The sequence below is a fragment of the Sturnus vulgaris genome, chromosome 3 (assembly GCF_052056855.1).
Source record: "Sturnus vulgaris isolate bStuVul1 chromosome 3, bStuVul1.hap1, whole genome shotgun sequence".
In the NCBI taxonomy this organism is placed as follows: Eukaryota; Metazoa; Chordata; class Aves; order Passeriformes; family Sturnidae; genus Sturnus; species Sturnus vulgaris.
The window spans coordinates 102,498,520-102,516,137 of NC_142245.1; positions in this window are offsets into that span (position 1 = coordinate 102,498,520).

Below are 17,618 nucleotides of genomic sequence, written 5' to 3' on the forward strand. Positions count from 1 at the left end.
CTGTCCTGGTTTAGGGCAAATTTTGGGGGAAAACCTCTGGAAGGAGCCCCCAGAAAGCAAACCCCACGAGTCCTCCCCCCACCACCGGGTTCGGGAAGAATTTCCTCAGAGAGGAGTGGAAAAAAACCTGTTTATTTAACAAGTGAAACACTCCCCAGCACAAAAAAACAACACCAGCTGACAAAAAACTCCTTCACCGTTCTGAAGGGATGACAAACTCAGAGAGTCTCTCTGGCGAGTGGTCGCCCAGTTATCAGTCTCCAGCACTGGGGAATGACTGCTGCAGGTCACACAATGCAGACTCCCGGTGTTCCTTGGTGTTTCCCAGGTCCCCATCCGGAACAGGTTCAGATGGTATCCAGGAAAGGGAGAGGGGGGAAAAAACCAGTCCAGGAAAAAATTGGACTGCCTAGCTGAACTAACTAATAAGCAAAAGCAAAAAGTAGGAGAGAAAGCAAGCAAGCAAAGCCAAGCCTCTCCTAAACACAGAGCATGGGGGAGGTGAGCCGGCTGATAAGGAGACAAAACAAAGCTTCACTTTCAGATTCAGTCCTGAAAGCACAGGACATAATACCAAGCACAAACAGAACACACGATTGGGGATACAAGCACCATAACGTCACACTAGGACAAAGCTCAAAAGGAATCAGCAGTCAGGGTAAGGAAAACAGAGTCTTTGAAACACTCTTCCTGAAGCATACAATGCTGTGTACTAATTAAGTTATACTGTATTATTTTTCAGGTTATCCATTATTTATGACAATATCAGCATTGATAATCTTCTGAAGTATAGATCACCATTAGTTAATTATGTATTATCAAATCTATAATTAATTTCTACATTGTATAGAAAGACTTCACAGTGGATGCACAAATGTCTGAGCTTAAAGTAAATACAGATACTTGGGGAACAATAGGGTAGGTATGGTGATTTTTCAAGATATCCACCTGGGACTGGGAACATATCTAATTCATAATGAAGACTTCCTTTGTAGTTCTATGTTTTAATGAAGTTATTCAATTTCTGATTTAGTCTATTTAATTTTTTTACCATCTTTCCTCTTTCAGCATAACTGGTCTTGCTGCTAATTTTCTTAATGTTGCTCCAGTCCATAAATTCCAGCAAGGCTTAGCTAGTAAGTTCTTCTGGAGCTATTCCAGGCTAAAATGTGTCCCAAATTGGTGGCAATTCCACTGGGCTCCTAAGACATGTGCACCTAAATACACACGCTCATGCATGCAATGCACACAATCAGTCATCCAAAATGACCAACTCTGAATTAAATGCATACAGCCTTGAGTGACAGTTTTGTTTCTTTCATGCCAAGAGTTTATTCCATTTAGGCTTTTTGAGTTTTCAGTTCTCAGAAACTCAAAAACTTAAATTTATTTTTATTTCTGAGTTGCCTGTCAAAAGAGGACAGCATATCATGCGTGCCTCTCTGTACAAGCACCTAACACTTCAGCCAGGTGAGTCAGTAGCACAGCTCTGCAGCTCTGGGTGATGTACTCAGACCTGATATGACATAACACTGCTGGTCTACTGAGTATTGCACCTCCAAATGTGATAGAAAATATGAACCTTCTTTCTTTCACAGACTGAAGATAAAGACAAAGAAGAAAGTGATGATAAACCAAAAATCTTCAGTCTAAGCACTGTAAAGGGTCAGGAAAGAAAACAAATGCAGAAAAGGAGGAAGTATTCTGAACATCAAATGAACATTTATGTCATTTTTGGCTCTGCTAACACAAACCAATCCCAAAGGTAGACACCAATTCCAGTACAGCCTGTAATTCCACTTATACAATCTTCTATTACCACTGCTTCTGTGTAGAGTGCATGTAGCTTACAGTAGCATCTTGCTGTGTCTTTGTGTGCTGTGCTCCAACTGCTCTAGCATCATTATGATTATTAGTTCTAACGTTCACTAAACGTTTTCACTGCCTCATCTGTTTTATGATTCTTGGAGTGAATGTATTCCATTATGATTAGTAAAACGGAGGTATTTAGAGAAGTATTTATGGATTAAATACTATTAAAATTTTAAGAAGAGGCTATTTCTAACAGAGCTTGTTTACTGTATGAGAAATATCAGCCACAACATCAAAACAAAGAAGAGCAGAATGTACTCCAGCTGCCTCGCATTTATATTTCTTATTAAAAATTTTATAATAAGTCTGCTAAATCCCAATCTAAATACACATAAACAAGGCTGAATGCATGTACCCACATGGAAAAGAATGGTGCTACAGCCACTTACACCTTTTCAGCATTTGTCTCACATTGTGTTAACACATCTAGTGTTTTTCAGTCCCAACTTAGAACAGCAGGTGTTGTTCCATGAATCATGAATTATACCCAATTACATTTGTTTTCTGTTGTGAAATATTTTTCACAGAGGAGTACGATGAGAGTAAACATAATTGAAGCCTTAATAGACAATAATCTCGTCTCAGGTAGAACAGCTTGAATCAGAAGCAGCTTTACTGAAACCAATAGCACTGATCTCCATTGCTTTGTAATGGATAAATAAAGCAGAACATGGACATTTTATACTCATTTAGTACTGGTCCATGAAACAAGTTAATAACAAGGAAGGTCTGTCACAGGCTTTCTGTACTTCCTGTTCTGGGTTAACACGGGTGGATTACTAAACATCTGATTTGCTGATTGCCCACTTCCTCAGCTCTCAGTTGGATAAAGAATAAAAGCCATAGAAATTGGGGCCCAACATAAAAAAAGTATATAAATAAGGTTAATAAATGAAAGATATGTGGAAGAAGAGAGAAAAAACCCAAAACCCCCAACTGTTGCAAAGGCAATCACTCACTACCTCCCAATGCTCAGCCATTTCCCAAGCAAAAGATTGCCAACCTCCCTAAACCCCCTCCTTTCCCTTTTATTGCTGAGCATATGCTATATGGGAAGGAATATCTCTTTGAATGGTTAAGGCTATCTCCCCTTCTATCCTATTGTGCATCCCCCAGTCTACTCTCTGGAGTGGGACACATTGAGAACCAGAGAGAGCCCTGATGCTGTGCAAACACTGCTGGAAAATTAGTGCATTGTCGGTTCTGTTTTGGCAACAAATCTAAAACAGAGTGCCATATAAGCACCTGTGAAGAAAATTAACTCAGTCTTAGCCAGTCTCAGTACAACTGCCTTATTATAAATTGGCATAATTCTTCCCATTTTTTTTTTTTAATTTTTTAAATTTAAGCTGGAGTTCTAATAACTAGTAACTAAAAAAAAAGTTTACACACTTCAATGATTACCTCTGTGTTATTTGAAACTAACTGTGCTGCTTAAACTATGTTATTTGAAAACAATTAACATTCATTTGCTCTTCTCAGTTTAAACCCCTATTAGCCTGCTTCTAATCAAGCTGTGGAAGAATTACCACTTTCAAATCATGCTGGCACTTTTTTCTGGAAATAGAACAGTCAAATATCTCTGGCAATATATTACATGTATATAGCAAATCACATATTGGACACTTTAATTTCTGTATTAGCATTGCTAAAGAAAACACAGGAATTTTTCTGGCTTTAGATGAAAGTACATGCTCACTAAGAGTACAACTTAAGTTGATTTTCATATTTTTGGAACATGGAACACACTTTAAAGAGTTCTGTGCTGTGCTCTGAAGCACTAGTGACTGGTCTTTTTTGGAGGGCAGACCTCAGGGCATGCACTACTCTGAGAAGAGCAGGACTGCTAACATGGGCCCTTCCCACTTCTAGCTGTGAACACCAAGAGTAGAGAGATCTGAACTGAAAGTTGAGAACCAGAAAAATTGACCCAGAACCATAGAGGGGCTGTTATTACTGGTGTAGTTAGAGTGCTTTGGGGATGTGTCAGTTCTGTTTCCAGATCCAAACTGTGTTGTGTGGAAGGGGGATGTTCACTGGGGCTCCACCACACCTCCCAGTACTTTAGGCTGACTCACAGAGGAGCAGCTGAATTGCCTTTGTATCTACATCTGGGAGCAGCATCACAGGAGCAGTATTCACATCTCTGTCTGGGGAAGGCTGGTGGGAGAAGACCTCCAGAACTGTTGCAAAGGAGAGATTTCAAATTGCTTAGATTTCAGAAAATATTAATCCATGCAATTATTGTTGTTTCTAATAGAAGGAATGCAGTCTGGTGTAAAGGTGCTATATTACCTCACACTGAAATATATTGCCCTTTACTAGCATATTACCTTTTGGGTTGGGCACAAAATACTCCTTCAGTAATAATTTTCTGTTTAAGTGGATTACTGTTGTTGCTCCCTGGCTGGAATGGAAGTCCAATGACCATCAGCTGATTTTGCTAACATTGATGAACATTGTAGAAGCCTTATGAGTTCCCTTTTTTTTGTAGGTATGTAGGTATACTATGGCCAGACTTTCACCATGAATGCTGCTCCTTTCTCTTTGACCAGTTTGTACAGCTATGATACTGTTTACAGAATAAATAAAACAATCAAAAGAATATGATGCACATTTTAAGACAAGTGGAATAATATTTGCAATCAGCTTTCCCTTTACCCGATAGCCAAAAAAAACCCCAGCTGCAAAATTATGTCTTTCCATTAGATATTCACAGTCCCTTATTCTCTTTCCCCTGCCTCTCCCTCTCTGTTGCAGGCATCGTAACTGTACCAGCAGTCATGTTTTAAAACATATTCTGTAATTGGTCCCATTAACCATCATAAGTGAGACATTTAATTGCTTCTTCTGCAGCTGGTCAACATATTGCAAATGTGTTTCATTCAGTCTATGTCAAACCCTTACAGAAAGTCCAGTTACCATACTTCACTTTTCTGTTTATTTTCCAGTGCAGTATGTTATAACATGCTGCATGCTGAGATTTCTCAGGTTATAAAGTACACAACCAAAATCATTGCTTAAAAGCTTTTGGTGATTGCTTATGCCTCTCAGTCCTAATGCATCAGTGAAATCTTTGGAAGAAAATTACAGTGCATGGAGATTTTAGAAAATCCACATTGTTTATTTTTTATTCGTATATTAATTGTAGAAAATAATCTCACATATTATTATTTCTGTTGGAGCCAGAAATCTCTCACACTGTGCAGAAGAAGGGAAGGCAGTGTTACAGGGATTAATAATGCATCTAATATGAATCTCTTGGTAAAATTAAAGATGAAAGAAACAACATAAAAATAGCATGAAAGCTCACACATCAAAACACAGAAGCATGGGCATTCTGAATTCAGACTGCCATTTCACTTTTATTACAAATCTTCTGTTCCCAGGTGTGTAACAAAGAACTACACAGATTCAGAGCATCTTTGAGCCAAATTATTGCATTCATTTATGAAAAAAGAAAATATAAATAGTTCAAGAGCTTTAATAAATACCCAATCACATACCAGTAACTTACTCGTGCAGGAAAGTAGTAACATAATTCACTATTGAGACTACCTGACACTTCAAATTACAAATCTCTGTTTTCATAGCTTATAATTTTGCAAATTATTAATGAATTAGGATGAAATTTTCTATGACAGATGCCTGCCTGAGGCTGTTTCTTTGGTGGGCAATATTCAATCAAACAGCTCAACCATTTGGGAGAATTGATAAGGGGAAAATTAACATTAAAAAGTGTTAGCTACCTGACTTTATAAAGACAAACCGCGTTTGAAGCCCAGACATCACAATTGCACTCAGGATGATTTTTGTACCATCTTTTAAAAAATAAAAATAAATTTGACCAGTTTTAAACATGAATATAAAACTATAACTCCGTTTCTGCATACTGTGGACAAAATGTTACTAGAATTTGTTTTGACTTACCACCATTCCCAGTGCTGTGCATAGAACTACACATGTTCCAGGCTTCAAAGAGTCTGAGGGCACTGCACATCACTTGATCACATAAGAGTCATCACAAATGAATGAATGAGCTCACTTTATGCCTTGTAGTTCCTGCACATCACAACGCTGCACGTTTGCTGTGGTTTGCTCATGGTTTAGAGGGAAAGGACGGAGTAAGATGATGTTAACCAGGCACCAAAGAAGGGAAAGAATCAGAATCTCCTGTGTGGTTAAGGAATATTCCACTGGCAAAAGAAGCTCAAAGACATCACTGCAAAAAGTATCCACTAAACATAGCCAACCAATATGAAATAGCAACTCATTCCTTTATTTCTGAAGTGCTGAGTACCATAAAGCTTACTGACAATAGTTCTCTTCCACAGAAAAACACAACAGCAGGGCCATTTTTTGGAGATAACAAGACTGCTACAGGTAAGGAGATGCTACATGATTATTAATGTAAGAAATAGTGCAGCACTCAATATGCTTGATGAACCTAGGGTATCAATTTTCATAAAAGTAATGGAGAAAAATTAATTCAGCAACCAAATGAGTGAATGCTGAGGGATGGGGATAATAATCTGGCAATAAATGACAAGGAAAAACTGAAAACCTTGGGTTTTTCTCAGCCTTACCAGGAAAGCTTTCTCCCAGCCTTCTGCTCCCAGGCAGAGATATTATTTAGAAAAAAAATAGATTATTCAATCTACAGAGCCTGAAAACAGCCCTAAGACTGTGGAAGATTGGTCATTGCTATTATAAAGCTGTTTCCTAACTATTAAAAAAGCATGGCAATAACAGATCATGCCTTGAAAAAAATGTAAGAAGGACAATCCTGGGAACTGTCAGCTGGACATACCAAGTGCAGTCCCTGGTGGGATTGAAGATGCATATCATCCATTTATGAGCATTCAAAAGACAAGAAGGCAACCATGTTGCCTTTGTAAATCTGTGCTGATCTTGGTTGGTTGACAAAATGCTGAATTGGGAAGGTAAAGTAACAGTTCCTGTAACTTTTACTCCACTAAGGCATTTAGCAATGCCTTTTCCCACATTCTTGTGGCTTAGAAACTGTGGTGGGACAGTCTTTTAACTGGGCTGAAAAGTGGCTGCAGCACTGGGTTTCAAGGCAATATTCAATAGCTTGAGGTGTAACAGTTGGTAATGAAACAAATACTCTAGGGCTGGAAAGCTGTCTAATATTTCCTCCTGGATGATAAAGTCGAATGTTCTCTCAGAAAATTTGCTGAAAACTGTTTGACACACCATGTGACACAGATTCAGTTCTAGAAACATTCAGAAAAGTGAAGACTGAGTCAACAGAAGTCGAGTGGGAGAAAGCTTAAATTCTGCACGTGGGGTGGAATGACTTCATGAAGCAGAGTTAGCTAAGTGGCACCTGACCAAAAGGACCTGGGGGTTGCAGTAATTATCAAGCTGAATGTGAGCAGAAGTGCACCACCAACATGAATAAGACAAAGTGCATACTAGGCTGCACTGGTAGAAGTGAGGCCAGTACTTAAAATGCCACTCTGCACAGCATTGTCCAGGCTGCACCTGGAGTGGCACGTCCAGTTTTTTGGCTCCACAGCTCAAAAGCAGTGCCAGGAAATTAGAAAGAGTCCATCTGAAAGCAAACAAGCTGTTCAGGAGCCTAGAGTATATATAATAATATACTACAATAAATGGACAAACATGTAAATGTTAGTCTGGAAAAGAGGAGGCTGAGGCACAGCCTAAAAGCCTACCTCCTGAAGAAATGCATTAAAACATGACCTGACCAAACATTTTGGAATGATAGACAATTTTAAAATAAGCAGCTATAGCAAGTGGCAGCTTGAGAAATTCAAACATTATGAAAACTTTTTCTCCATACAGATAGCACAGCACTGAAGTAGCCTATAAAGTGGTGAAATCATCATCCTCTCTAAGACAAGGTTAGAAAAAGCTACACTTGATGCTAATCCAGGATTGACATTAGCCTCACTTGGAACAGGAGGTGTATTACATGGAACACCACATACCCCTTCCAGCTACCACTTCTCAGTCTAAAACAGAAAAAAAACCTTCTGCTAAATCTTAGTCCCCCCAAATAGTGTAATTCAGGAAATCTGAATTCTCTAGGAATAAAAACACAGCTGAACAAACATTGCTAATAATTTCCATAGTCCACTCTTATTATGTTCAAAACTCATTTTCACTCCATTTCCACAAATGGATTTTACCTGGAGAAAGACTCAATGACATCAGCTACGGCAAGTAAATTTTTCTTCTGTAGCAGACCATCTTTTACTTAAATCTTATTCCATCTCCCTCTGCAGAGTTTAACTTCTCTTCAGGGTCTTTCAGTTTTTATAGAAGGACTGTTCTGTCAAGAAGAGACTTACTGATACAGAGTTCTGCTAAGATGAAAGAATTTCAGAATATAATCACCAGGGGAATAAGTTGCAGCAATTCACAAGATTCACAGATTTCAAAATTTTAAGGTCAGAAACAGGAATGTGGGAAATTACCTGATAATGCAACAGTTTCATGGAAAAAGGTGTAGGTGGGTGATGACAATATAAATGTGAATTAACAGTGCTACTGTGATGCAAAAAGGCATAGACCATAATAAAAGTTAGAAATAGTCAAACAGCCTATAAACAATTCTTCTGTTCTACCCTGCTCTGTTTAAACCTCAGCTGGGTTTCTTTTTCCAATTTTGAACACTGCAGTTTGTGAAAGATTTAAAAATGAAGAGAGCTCAGTGGAACAGTATGAACAACTGGGATTTTAGAAAACACAACTGGAGAGAAAGAAAAACATGAATGAATTATGATTCTTTAACCTAGGAAAAAACAAAAAGACTGAAAAGCAGAAATTTTTGAAATATATAAAAGGTGGCAGGTAGGAGAGAAGGAATAAATTATCTTCCATTACCTAAGAGACGGAACAAGAAATGATGTGTTTAGACTGCAACAATGTTCAAAATTAGGACTACAATATTAGAAAGCAGTAATAAAATGGTAAGAATAGTGAAGTGCTGAAATAGATTTTCTGAGAGATTATGGACTGTAGAACTCTAAAGACCTTCGAAAGACTGTTCGTGATCGACCAATACTCACAGAGACATTGCTCGCGAATTAGATAATGCTCACAGATTAGATAATGAATATACTGAAGTGCTTCTTTTTATTTTTTCTTTGACTATATGGAAACCAATGAATTTATTTGCCTGTTCCATAAAATACATTTAGCATTAGATTGTGTTGCTCTCTCTTTTTTTTTCTGACGGGTTAAAAATTTTCTTTAAAAAAATATAGTGTTTTATCTCTTCTTTGGATGTGACTTGATTTCTTCCACCTATCTTGTAGTGATGGAATTTTATCCTGATAATATGAAAATTCCCATTATTTCATTTACAAAGTGGACTTAGGAGTTTGAATTATGTGCCAGAAAAATTTCCATACTATTAGTACTTTTTCAAGCCTTTGATCGTGAGCACAAGTAATAATGCAGAAAGTGAGTAAGAAAACAAGATGCAATTTCTGTTAATGAAAATTATTCAACAAAACAATTTTGCTCAATTAATACATTTGATAAAATAGCTATTTTCTCATAAGCTATTTGTGAACAGAAGGGGAGAAAAAAAAAAGAAAGGAATAATGTGTCAAATAAATTATGCACTAAGAATCATGCTCCAGCTGAACCAGTTAAAGCTGAGATGAACATATGTGATTTGCACCATTTTCAGTTTAACTTATTACAGTTGGATCTTTCCAGACTCTTCTCTTTATTAGCTTCATTTATCCCTATCCTCAACTACACACATAATAAGGCCTAATCATATTTGGTGTGAGTAGGTTATCAAAGCCTGGTTTCCCTGTACAGGTATCTCTGGGTCTTATTCTGGTCTGGAAAAGTATTCACACGTCCAATACTATGTATGACTTCAGTAATAAACCTAGCTCACATGCTGCTGTCAGGATGTTTTATTTAAAACAGTTACTTTTTAATTTTTTTTTTTTTTGGCAAATAATCTGTATACGAAGAAATATATTACTCAGTCATACAAAACATTTTTGAAGTTCAAGTTAAAGCAAAACTTTTGAGTTCAAAAATATTCAGCATTTTTGCAGATTCTAAATATTTTGTTTTGACATTAGCATTTAGTCATTATAATTAACGAGAAAAAAAAAAAACATCTTTCAAAAGAAAATTTCACTTTCCACATACTTATGCTTCACATATAATTCTCTCCTTTTTCCAGTAAGTGGATATTTAAAAAATCCCATTCTTCAGGTCATAAACATTGACTTAATAGAAAATTACACTTTTATAAGTTCTTTTTTAGCGGGGACAGTGTCTAATGTCTGGTAAAGTTTCAAAAACTTCACTGTCTTGTCTTTTTTTAATTTTTTTTAACTGAACTAAAAGACTCACTGGCCACATCACGGCTGTATAATTGTGAATTTCGCCATATTCTGGGCATGGGTTACCATCTCAGCCTCAGGTGATAATCTCCCCATGAAATGGCCACAGAACAACAATCTCTACAAGTTTATCCCAGGGATCAAAGTCTTCAAAGGCCTTTTATGATTAGCAATCCTCTCATACTCTGCACACAGAACACAGAGGCTGCATGGGCCACATTATCACACACAGAATTTCATCTCTATTGTGGATTATTACCCCCCAAACTTGATGGCATCCAAAACAACATAATTGCTATAGCACTGTTTATAAAACATCAATGATGGTCTAAGGAAAGTGAAATGAGTATGCAGTTATATTACTGAAGTTTATTTGTGTTTTACTGTACCTCCATTACCCATGTTTGTTGTATTTCACTTATACCTCTCCTGGAGAGATGTCTCCCATAGAGACAGCCCTTGTCCTGTATAATTGCTATCAGGCAACACAGAATACCTTCTGTGAGGTGAAAGAAGCATGAATATTCTCATTTACATAGGAGAAGGTAAGCAGAACAGAGATTAAGGGATAGAGCCAATAATGGATTTAAACATCTAAAGAAGGATTCAGAGAAAATGGAGATGTTTAGGCAGAAACTGTAATCTAAAAAGCAAAGCATCAGCTGCCTCCTAAACTTGGAGGCACTTAAACCCAGGAGAGACTGCAGATTTGAGTTTACAAGAGGTTAGTGCTTCTCATTAGAGGTATGCCTGAAGTTTCCTGAATGTAAGCAGTACAGCACGTATCAACAGGGTCCTGCTGTGAACTGCTGCTGAATCCCTGGGGATCCTCCTCCGTGCTGTGTTATGCAACACCAACCATCCACCACAGGCCCTAGCACAACACAAAATCATGAGGTTTTAAAACATGCCTGCCACAAATTGTGATGCACTTGACCCCCATTCCATAATCAGCAGTAAAATCCGAAATCATGACACCAGGAAAGTAGGATAATTAATTTTTCTGTTTTGTAGGAAAGAACAAAACACCTATTTTTGGATGAACATCCTCATCTTAAGGCTAGTTCCATTAAATAGTCTTTGAATTACAGGAACAGAAATAGGAATCCAGGCTTCCTTGCCTTCATGTGAGTACTCTACTACTTAGTTAAAAGTTTTGTTAATGATTCCTTGAATAATTTTCCCAACAAGGGCAAAGTTACAACACGGTACCTGGAGAAAAGTCAGATATCACCTATAATGTCTTAACGAAAAGTTACACACTTACACTGAATGTTGACAGTTTTATACCACTATGGCTACATAAGGAACTAAACCCAGAATTCTGACACCTAAGATGGGTAATATACCCATGTTTTAAACAGAAAAATGCATCTAGTTCTTAAATAAATAAATAAATAAATAAATAAATAAATAATAATAATAATAATAATAATAATAATAATAATAATAATAATAATAATAATAATTTATGGCACCAGACTAGGTCTTTGTGATATGACCAGGGTCACTAAAAGACTTTTTACCACAGCTAAGAGTAAAAAAAATAGCTACAAAACAGGTCTTGTCTCAAGTCAGATATTTTTTTCTTTTCTTTCAGTCAGATTTGTTCTCTACTAAAATCAAATTAATTTCTGGGTTTTTTTTAAAGGGTGAAGGAAGAAGTTAAGGTAGTACTGTCATCCCTTATGCAACTTGCCCAGAGTATTTTCAAATCATGCTGCATCTTTCAAACTTAAGGATAAACATAAATTTTTCATGGCTTTTTTCTTCCATTATTATTGAAGGAACAACACAGCTAAGTAAAATGAGCTGTAGTCTACACTCATTTATGCATTATACATAAAGTAGTTGGTTACAGTCTAGTATGCTACAATTCTAAAAATCCTTCTGTAAACAATAGTTTTGTATGGACACAATCAGCAAAAAAAGAGTGTGAAGATAACAGGGTTAACCTGTGAGCCAATTAGCTGAAACAGACTTTTAGGTGAAAGAATTATATACATGAATAGACACAACCCAATGGACCCAAGATTGTTTAGAGGCTAGGAAAATGTTGCTTGGAAATTATTACTGGTAATAGTATTGAGTTTACAAATTTGGGCAACTCAACTTTTATTGAGCAGAAACTTATTTTTAATGGCATCACAGTGCAATCTCAATGACTTTATTCAATACCTATATACCTTAGCAAATTGAATTAATTCTAATTGTATGCATTTGTCATTTCTAAGCATCTATGGCTGTATTCTTTCTTTGAATGCAGACAGAAATCTCACTGGATTCAAAGAAAACTGTGTACATGTATCTCTGTCAGCCTTTCCTTAGTGTAAGCAGGATGATGCTGGTCAGGCCCTAAAATTGATATGCATTTTGAATGATTTAGGTCTCCACGACTGGGCTCTGTATTTGAAAAAGAAAAATAGAAGCTCCCTCTAAAAGGTTTTCATATATAGCAAGGTATGATTCCCTTTCTGAATCTAGCTCTGTAACTCAGTCAAAGGGGTTCAGCTAACAGCATAAACCATGAGAGTGAAGCTCGAATTGTTTATGAATAGCAAGTGTCACACAGATTGAATTTCTGCTTTGCTATTCAGTCAAGGGGTATTTGTTAGTGCTTATAATATTTAGAAAGCCATTTTCGAGTTCAGGTATTGAAAGACTCACAGATAAAATACATTTTATAAAATATTAACTAGCCTAATAGAAAGAAGCATTGGACACTCATTTTATTTCAACATTTAATTTTCATGGGACTCCTTCAGGGTAGCAGAAATATCATACATATTATTAAAAATGACTGAAATTATAATAGAATGCAGTTACAGAACAATGACTTAATAAAAGATCCCAAAGCACATATGAAAATGGGAAAAGTCAAGCAAATAACCCTGTTATAATAGAAGGAGGCAGATATTCGGTTGCGTACAGCTTTCTAATTAAAATTTTTAAAAAAAGCAAAAAAAGGAAAGTATAGTGGACAATCTCTCTAGTTTTAAAGGGGAAATACAAGAAAATATCATGTCATACTTAAGAAAACATCTCACCTTTTCGCTTTCAGTAGTTTGGGAAAGAGCTAGTAATAAGATAATCATACTTAAGTAACCAGTGTGCACTTGGAAATACATTTATTATCTATTTCTTATTAAGTCATTTAGGGACAATGTTAACACATCATCAGTGGAGAATCATACACTGAAAATTTAATTTTTGTGAAGAAAACTGCTTTACTCCTTATGGTCTGATATTTCTGAAAAGTTTTCCAAATTTTAAAACTGATTTTGGAAAGCCCTGTCTGCAACTGCAAAATGTTAATTGAAGAAAGACATCAAAAAATTGATGTGCCATGTGATAGTAGTACACCTAACAAGATTGCATTAAAAGACAATTACAAACACTTTTGAATTTTTCTTTTCTGGCAGCTTATTATTTGAAGTGGCACTACTTTCTGGCGTTATTTTTTCCCTGTACAAACATTACAATGTCATTTTTATTTTAGAGTTATTTGTAGCAAGTGTTAGAGGAGACTGCAGAAATTTTCCTAGTAGACTGACATTATTATTCTCCTTTACAGGAGGAACAATGTAACCACCTTTATTAAAGCCATGTCAAAATCCTATATTCAGAAGGGACCAATATTCATGACTGTTTCCATTTCAGAGCACCAGCTCTGGAGTGCCAACACCTTTAAAAAAGATGTTTTTCTTCTGGCAGATATTCAACATCTTGTTATAGCAATGCTGTGGATTCAAGCTCACCCTGTAACTACATGATCACAGAATAAGCTGTGAAAGAAGTTGAGGGAGCAGGTAGTTGAGGTGAAAGTTTGCTATCAATTGGAATCCTCTTCCTCATTTTTAAACATAATATGAAACTGTGTCGTTACTAAAAGAAAAAAAAATCAACCAGCCAACCAAAAACCCCAAGCCCAAATGGGCTAAATAAAATAAAAGAAGAGAATTCTCTTATACTGAATCTACCTGGAGCTAGGTATTCATGCTATATGATTAAACTAGCAAATTTAAGATCAAGCTTACTTTACCAAGATCTTTCAAACACATAGCCACTGCTTCTGTGGCTACAATCACTTGGTTAGGTTCACAAGGCTAGACTATATTTTATATTATTGTGTAGCACAGACAAAAAATAAAATTTATACAGATAGTATGAACTTTTAGACTACATTCCAAAAAAAAAATAAAAAAATAAATAAAAGCTTTCGTAAGTGTAATATTCTACTATGAATACTATGAATAAGTGAGTTCTCATTTGACTGTGGTCATGTTTGCTTAGAAGGTTTTGATGTTGGTTTTGTTGTTTAGTTTCTTCTGTCTCTATATGAAAATGGTGACATTCTGAAACACTCAAAATAACTTTGAGAAAGACATAGTCCAGGAAAAAGAAGGGTCAAGAAATAAAATTCACTGTTAATTGATCTAACTTCATGGTCATCAACATCCAATTCTTCAAAAGTTCATAAAGGATATTTTTGTAATCATGGGGAAGGCTTCTTTGCTTATAGGAGTAATAGAAGCTATAACATCCTCTCCCTCCCCCCTGAATAAAAAGCCTATGCATTCAGTTCAGTTTCCATTTAGTGTACAAACACAGACATCTAAATGAAAATCTAGTCCCTCAGCTATTTTTTTTTCATACTCCAATGAATGAATATGATGGTATTGTCAGGGATCTGAGTGCAAGATCTACAAACTCTTCCATCACTTCCTCGGGGTTTGCTATTTGTTTTCAAGATCAGGTCTGATAAGATGAATCTTGGATAAGATGTCCAGGAGAAAAGCAAAGCTAATGAGGAAGAGTTTTGTGGAGCTAGGATGGGGCTTCAGGCTCTGACTTGGGAGCTGCATCAGAGCTCTGGCCCATGCTTGGACCAGGCTGCTGAGTCGGGATGGCCCTGCATGACTGCCATGACCTCCCTTGGCTTGGCCCCATCGGCCCCAGTCCAGCACTCCTGCTCTTCTCCCCTTGCCATGGCACTGGGAGGATGCACTTGGGTGCAACTCCAGCTCCCCAAACCCTGCCCCTACCCAGCATCCTGACCTGCTTCTCCCAGAGAACTTAAAAGTGACTATCCTTTGGGATTCTATCTACATAACAACCTTCCAAAGACAAACACTTTTAAATGAAGGTATTTCTTCTCATTACTCCTCAAAATCTTTCCTACTACAGTATGTTTTTGATTGTATCACTTGATCAGAAATTAAGTCTGGAGTCCTTACAAGTGTTATTTGATAAAAAGGAGCTGAGTAGAGTCTTAGCAGCTGGCTACACAGGCCCAGCCCAAGGATCAGTAAAGGATTATTCATACAATTAATTGGTAGCATGGCCTTTTGAAAAGCTTTGGCACGAGTCAGATGCTATTCTTCCATACATTTTAGGGATTAAAATGGATTAGGAATAACTCCTAAGAGGTAGTTTGGATGCAGTAATTTGGTTTTGGAGTTCAGAACATCCAAAAGGACAGTTATGTGGTTATATTGCACCTCAGGGCCAAACAACAGGTCCTGGACAATTTTACTTACAAGTGGCCCTGTGAATGCAAGAGTCATGAAGTCACTAGAAGCCAGCAGAAGAGCAGAAAAGAGGCAAAAGAAAAACTGTGACCACAATTATCTTCTTTTCACAGTTTATATTTCACCATCACTGCATAAAAATGGCAAAAGCTGTCCAAGGCTGGAGGGCCAAAATCTGAAAAAGGACCACAGCAGGTCATCTGGTCCAGCCTCCCTGCTCAAACCGAGTTATCCCAGAGCACATTTGCTCAGGATTGTGTTCAGACAGTTCGTGAATATCTCCAGTGAGGGAGACTCCACAGCATCTCTGGGCAATCTATTCCAGTGTCTGCTCACCTGCACAGTGAAAAAGTTCTTCCTGGTGTTCAGGTGGAACTTCCTGTGCATCCGTTTCTGCCCTTGCCTTTTGTCCTATTGTCTGGACCATCAAGCAGAGCCTGGTCCATCCTCTCGACATCTTCCCTTCAGATACTGATAGACACTGATGAGATCTCTCTCTGTAATCTCGAGGCTGAATCCGCCCAGCTCCCTCAGCCTATCCAAAACCTCAGGACTCTCCCAGAGTAGTTAGATGTAGAAACTGTATTTAGTTTCTACCAAGTGTAGTGTGCCTAAAATAGATAAGAGCTTCTGGGCCTCTGAGATTTGATGCTAATAGGATTGTAATGGACAGATTTCTACAATCTAAAGTTCATAATAGATACAAAAGTTTCCACCCTTATTGTCAATTTTTTTCTCTCTCGTTGTTTTTTGAAACATGTGTTCTTAAATTTTTCTGCACAAATGTTCTCCACTCATTAAAATCAACAGTGGTTTCAGCTCCACTTTTAGCAACAGGGGTCCAAGGCTCCACAGCTCAGCTCAAGACACGATGAAAAGAACATTTAAAAATTAAGGTTTAAAAAATAAGCTACTGAGCATCTATTTTGCCACATATTTTAAGGGTTTTCACTGGATTGAATTAAATATAAATGCAACAGTTACAAAATGCCAAGCATGGAAAAAGGCACAAAAAGAAAAAATGGCAATGGAAAAATAGAAATTCACTCTCTCAAAGTAGACCAGGATAGAGCCAGAGATGATGTTATTGGGTTTCTTTCCTATGTATGTAATGCAGAAAAAAATCGTTAGGGTCAGTAATAACACATTAGGAATATTGTAAATTCCCATGTGCTGGTGCAAGAAGAGATTATGACCCGGTTAATGAGGCTGAAGCTGGTCAATGGAAGTGTGAACAGAGCGATACTGCACTGCCATTGCCATCATCTAAGAGAAGCCACACCTGCACTCACTGCCTTGCTAAGGAAGCATCAAGAAGTTAAATATCTAAAGCAGATAATAAACTTATTAGTCAAATTAGCTCAGACAACACAGGCATCTCCAGCAGTGTCCTTTAATCACAGGTTGTTGGTTTGTTGACTGATGGGAGTTTTTGTATGCATTTTCTTTTTTTAAGTCAACTTCTTGACACTATCATAAAACCGTGACTGAAGAGAAACTGAGAGAAAATTTCTTCCTGAGGGATAGTGGTAGAGCACAAAGCACTGATGAGACAGTGTACAGAGAAGAGAACTGAAATGAAACAAGGAAATGGGTGTTGGAGGTGTTGGAGGTGAATGAAGGTCATGAAGAGAGGTGAATTGTAAGGGATTGTAAGTGTTTCAACAAGAGACAAAATACTCTCATTGAGCAGGCTTGCAAAACCACAGGGGATTGCTCAAAAATGGTTAAAATTTGGCAGGACATACTCCTCCTAGTTCGAAGGGCAGAGCCTTTTCTATACCCAGACTCCATCCTTCTGCACCTGCAGTTTGCTGAAGCAGTCTGTTCTCCACTGTTTTGCATGTAA